We start from the raw sequence: 6000 nt of genomic DNA on the forward strand, positions 1-6000 counted from the left end.
AAATACCTTTTGTGACATCAGCAATTATGAATGGAAACTGAAAATCACGACGTAATCCCAAATCAAGAGTTAGCGTTTTTATGCCATAAGTGGAAATATCTGTGCCATTAGCTGCATACAGTTTATATTCAGTTTTACATTTATTCTGTGAAGTAGCAGGAATTATGCTTACGTCAGCTCCGCTATCAATAAGAAAGTGCAAATTTGATCTTCGGTCACGAACGAATAAACGAAATTTGCGACAATCCTTCATATTTTCTGCAGCAGCGTTTGCCGCTGAACCTACTGCAGATTCGAGTTTTCCTGGTTTTTGAAATCGTTTTTTACCCAAGCACACGGAGGCTTGCATTTCTCTAGAATGAATTTTGCTCCAAAACGAAAGTGATAAAAACAAAATTTGCCAGTAGGGTCATATCGTTTACGAGGTTGGCTTCGAGATCGTGAACGTGAATTACGTAAATCCGAGTCCCTTCGTCTTGAGCGAATGGTTACTTGATCAATTTTTTGTTCAAGAAAGGTAATTCTTTGCAACAAATCATTTGCGGGAACAGAAGGAGCATTAGTACTAAATACTTCTGGTTTCCGATTCATATCACTAATTTTATCTGCCATAGACGCTAACTTGGTTACATCTTCATCACTAACTAATAATATATTTTTTATGGAGTCAGGTAGCTTCTCCAGCCATAAAGTTTTGATTAGATTTTCAGACACATCTGTAGTAGCAACTGATCTCAACTTCTGCAAACGTTGGCTTGGTTTCATGTCTCCAAGTTCGATACCAGTAATCAAACGTTTAATCCGTACATTTTCACTTTCTTTGAATAAATGTAATAACCTAATTTTAGCATCCGAATATTTTGTGGCACTATCGTTCGTTACAATGTCCCAAATATTTTCGACGAACTTAGGTTCAAGCTGTGAAACTAAATAATTAAATTTCGTTTCTTCTGAAACGATATTTCTAAGTTTGAACTGAGCTTCAACTTGAAAAAACCATATTTCCGGTTTATCAATCCAAAAAGGAGGTATTTTCACACTCACCTTATGAAGCTCCGGTGACTGTATCGTATCTTTCATAGCAGTTTCAGAAGAGTCATTTGTTGACATTTCGAAAATTAATCAGGGTCACCACGATGTAGCCTTGGCTACTAATGTTTAAAATTAATTTATGACTAGTAACAGCATGAATTATAAACAAATAGCTAAGTTATTGCATTTTATTTTCCAGCTATCGAAATGCGACGCTACGAGCAACGTTTTGAAACCAAAACCTAGCAATCATGAATCAGAACTAGAACTAGTTGCCATTCAGCATAAAGAAATTTAAATATAAATATGAATATTAACAAAATATTAAAGTTAATTTTATAAAATAATTAAACACATGAACAAATATATGAAATAAAAAATAATTATTTCTCATGCAATAACTGGGCCACTACACTACTCCCCCACCAGTAACTAAGTTACGTTACGAAGATGGAGAAATAGGTAGTAACTAGTATTGCAGTGTTAACCACTATCAAAATAATTTAGTCAGTCCTTGAATCTAACAGGTAAACGTATAGTTCTGCCTGTGCGAGAAGGTTTTTGATTCACATCGAATTTGAGTCCGGTCTCTGCAAATTACTGTAGTCAGGTTGTATCAACTGAGAATTTTCCTCAGCTAAAATATATGCTGGTTTCAGGCGATCCAGGGATACATTAACATGTTTTCCTTTTGTGCTAATAGTAAAATATTTGTCCTTGCGATCAATAACAGGAAATGGTCCTTCATAAGGAGGTTCCAAAGGTTTTTTTATCCGATCTATTCGCTGAAACACATGAGAACAAGTTTTTAAGTCTTTATGGACAAATATCTGTTCAGATGAATTTTTACGAATTAGTCTCGGTCCAACAACTTCCATCTGTTTCTGGAGTTTATTAGCAAAAGTCTCCGATGCTGTCTGGATACTTGGTTCGCTGAAAAACTCGCCAGGAAGTCTGAGACTCTGGCCATAAACTACTTGCGCAATAGAATGATTGGTATCTTCTTGAATAGTACTGTTGAATAGTTTACAAACCCAAAAGTACTGTTGGTAACGTGTCCGTCCAAGATATGTTGTTGTGGGCTTTTAATGCTGTTTTCAATGTTCGATGAAGGCGCTCAACATTGCCATTACACGAGGGGTGGTAGGCAGTAGTGTGTTGTAAATTGATGCCACAGATTTTGGACAAAGCTCGTAATGTATCACTTTTAAATTGGGATCCACGATCACTAATGAGTTTACTTGGCGTTCCGAAACGCGCAATCCAGTTGCTATAAAAGGTTCTTGCGACGTTCTCAGCAGAAATATTTTCTAAAGGAATTGCTTCCATCCAATTCGAAAATCTATCTATGCAAGTAAGACAATAAATATTCCCTTTAGATGGTGGAAGTGGTCCTATGAGATCGATATGGATGACAGAAAATCTTCCTGGTGATACTTCAAACTCACCTAATTTTGTTTTGGTGTGCCGATTGATTTTAGCTTTTTGGCAATGAATGCAGGTTCTTGTCCACAACTGTACATCCTTTTTTATGTTAGGCCAAATGAATTTTGATGTCATTAATTTCATAGTCGATTTTATTCCTGGATGTGATAAACCATGAATTCTTTGAAAGACGTGTTTTCTGAAAGCCTGAGGAATATACGGCCGAACATGTTTAGTTGATGTATCACACCACAAATATTTCCCCGATGGTAGAGAACATTGCTTGAAATTCAAGGAAGTAGTGGTTTGCAAACTCTTCAGTTCTTCATCTTGAGTTTGTTCATCAGCTATTTTATCATAATCTATCGATGAAATTTCATTAACTCTAGATAACGTATCCGCCACAATATTATTCTCACTTTTTAAATATTTGATATCAGTCGAAACCTGGGAGATGTATTGAAGTTGGCGAGCATGTCTAGGTGTTGCTTTGTCAAGTTTTTGACGAAAGGCGAATATTAAGGGCTTGTGATCTGTATAAATTGTAAATACTCTTCCTTCTAGATAATGCTTAAAGTGTCTAACTGAAAGATATATGCTTAATAGTTCTCTATCATAGGTGCTATATTTTTGCTGAGTATCACTTAATTTTTTAGAAAAAAATGCTATTGGCTTCCACGAGGAGTTTTCATATTGTTGCAACACTGAGCCAATCGCCGTATCTGAAGCATCTGTAAATAACGCCAGAGGTAATTCAGAATTGGGAAAAGACAACAGTGCCGTGTTCACCAGGTCATTCTTGCACGTTTCAAACTGTTTTTCAGCTTCTTCAGTCCATTCGATTTTACGTTTGTCCCTCTTTTTAGCTCCCTTGAGATACGCATGTAACAATGCTTGATTCTTCGCTGCATCCTTTATATAACGACGATAAAAGTTAAGTATTCCAAGAAAGGTTCTAAGTTCATGAATTGTTTCTGGTCGTTTGTAGTTAGTAATAGCTTGAACTCTTTCTGGCAAAGGACGGGAACCCTTAGGTGTAATTAGGTAGCCTAGAAACTCGATTTGGGGAACAGCAAAGACAGATTTTGAAACATTAATTCTTAACCCAAATGTATGTAATCTTTCGAAAACTAATTTAAGGTGATTTTCGTGTTCTTCATGGGTACTGGATGCAATGAGTATATCGTCTAAATAGGGAAAAACGAATTCTAATCCTCTAAAGACTTCGTGAATAAATCTTTGGAACGTTGCAGGAGCATTTTTTAAACCGAAACTCATTACATTAAATTCGTATAAACCGAAAGGAGTGATGATAGCCGTTTTACATTTGTCTTCTTCTGCAATGGGAATTTGAAAATAAGCTTTGAATAAATCAATTTTAGAAAAAATATTTGTACCTCTTAAAATATGATGAAAATCTTCAATGCGAGGAATTGGGTATCGATCAGGTATCGTCTGCGCATTCAATCGTCGGTAGTCTCCGCAAGGACGATATGAACCATCCTTTTTCGTAACAAGGTGCAAGGGGCTTGACCACTGGGAGTTTGATGGACGAATTATTCCATTGTCAAGCATAAATTTAAATTCCTCTTTAGCTATAGCTAAGCGTTTTGGATCGAGCTGTCGTGCCTTTGAATAAACGGGTTGACCAACAGTCGAAATAAAATGTGTAACACCATGTTTAATTTGTGTAGGAAAAAGGTTAGGTTTAGAAATTTCGGGATATTTCGACAGTAAATCGAAAATTTTTATGGATTTATTTAATGTGGTTACTGAGTAATCACTGGAAATAGCAGCGACATCACACTGGACACAAAGCTGTGTTACGCCATCAATTAATTTTTTCTTATTTATATCGACAAGCAATTTATATTTGTGAAGAAAGTCAGCTCCTAAAATACCTTTTGTGACATCAGCAATTATGAATGGAAACTGAAAATCACGACGTAATCCCAAATCAAGAGTTAGCGTTTTTATGCCATAAGTGGAAATATCTGTGCCATTAGCTGCATACAGTTTATATTCAGTTTTACATTTATTCTGTGAAGTAGCAGGAATTATGCTTACGTCAGCTCCGCTATCAATAAGAAAGTGCAAATTTGATCTTCGGTCACGAACGAATAAACGAAATTTGCGACAATCCTTCATATTTTCTGCAGCAGCGTTTGCCGCTGAACCTACTGCAGATTCGAGTTTTCCTGGTTTTTGAAATCGTTTTTTACCCAAGCACACGGAGGCTTGCATTTCTCTAGAATGAATTTTGCTCCAAAACGAAAGTGATAAAAACAAAATTTGCCAGTAGGGTCATATCGTTTACGAGGTTGGCTTCGAGATCGTGAACGTGAATTACGTAAATCCGAGTCCCTTCGTCTTGAGCGAATGGTTACTTGATCAATTTTTTGTTCAAGAAAGGTAATTCTTTGCAACAAATCATTTGCGGGAACAGAAGGAGCATTAGTACTAAATACTTCTGGTTTCCGATTCATATCACTAATTTTATCTGCCATAGACGCTAACTTGGTTACATCTTCATCACTAACTAATAATATATTTTTTATGGAGTCAGGTAGCTTCTCCAGCCATAAAGTTTTGATTAGATTTTCAGACACATCTGTAGTAGCAACTGATCTCAACTTCTGCAAACGTTGGCTTGGTTTCATGTCTCCAAGTTCGATACCAGTAATCAAACGTTTAATCCGTACATTTTCACTTTCTTTGAATAAATGTAATAACCTAATTTTAGCATCCGAATATTTTGTGGCACTATCGTTCGTTACAATGTCCCAAATATTTTCGACGAACTTAGGTTCAAGCTGTGAAACTAAATAATTAAATTTCGTTTCTTCTGAAACGATATTTCTAAGTTTGAACTGAGCTTCAACTTGAAAAAACCATATTTCCGGTTTATCAATCCAAAAAGGAGGTATTTTCACACTCACCTTATGAAGCTCCGGTGACTGTATCGTATCTTTCATAGCAGTTTCAGAAGAGTCATTTGTTGACATTTCGAAAATTAATCAGGGTCACCACGATGTAGCCTTGGCTACTAATGTTTAAAATTAATTTATGACTAGTAACAGCATGAATTATAAACAAATAGCTAAGTTATTGCATTTTATTTTCCAGCTATCGAAATGCGACGCTACGAGCAACGTTTTGAAACCAAAACCTAGCAATCATGAATCAGAACTAGAACTAGTTGCCATTCAGCATAAAGAAATTTAAATATAAATATGAATATTAACAAAATATTAAAGTTAATTTTATAAAATAATTAAACACATGAACAAATATATGAAATAAAAAATAATTATTTCTCATGCAATAACTGGGCCACTACACTACTCCCCCACCAGTAACTAAGTTACGTTACGAAGATGGAGAAATAGGTAGTAACTAGTATTGCAGTGTTAACCACTATCAAAATAATTTAGTCAGTCCTTGAATCTAACAGGTAAACGTATAGTTCTGCCTGTGCGAGAAGGTTTTTGATTCACATCCGAATTTGAGTCCGGTCTCTGCAAATTACTGTAGTCAGGTTGT

The sequence above is a fragment of the Stegodyphus dumicola genome, chromosome 10 (genome assembly GCF_044657685.1).
Source record: "Stegodyphus dumicola isolate Sdum_Otavi_A_Nest chromosome 10, ASM4465768v1".
Taxonomy (NCBI): Eukaryota; Metazoa; Arthropoda; class Arachnida; order Araneae; family Eresidae; genus Stegodyphus; species Stegodyphus dumicola.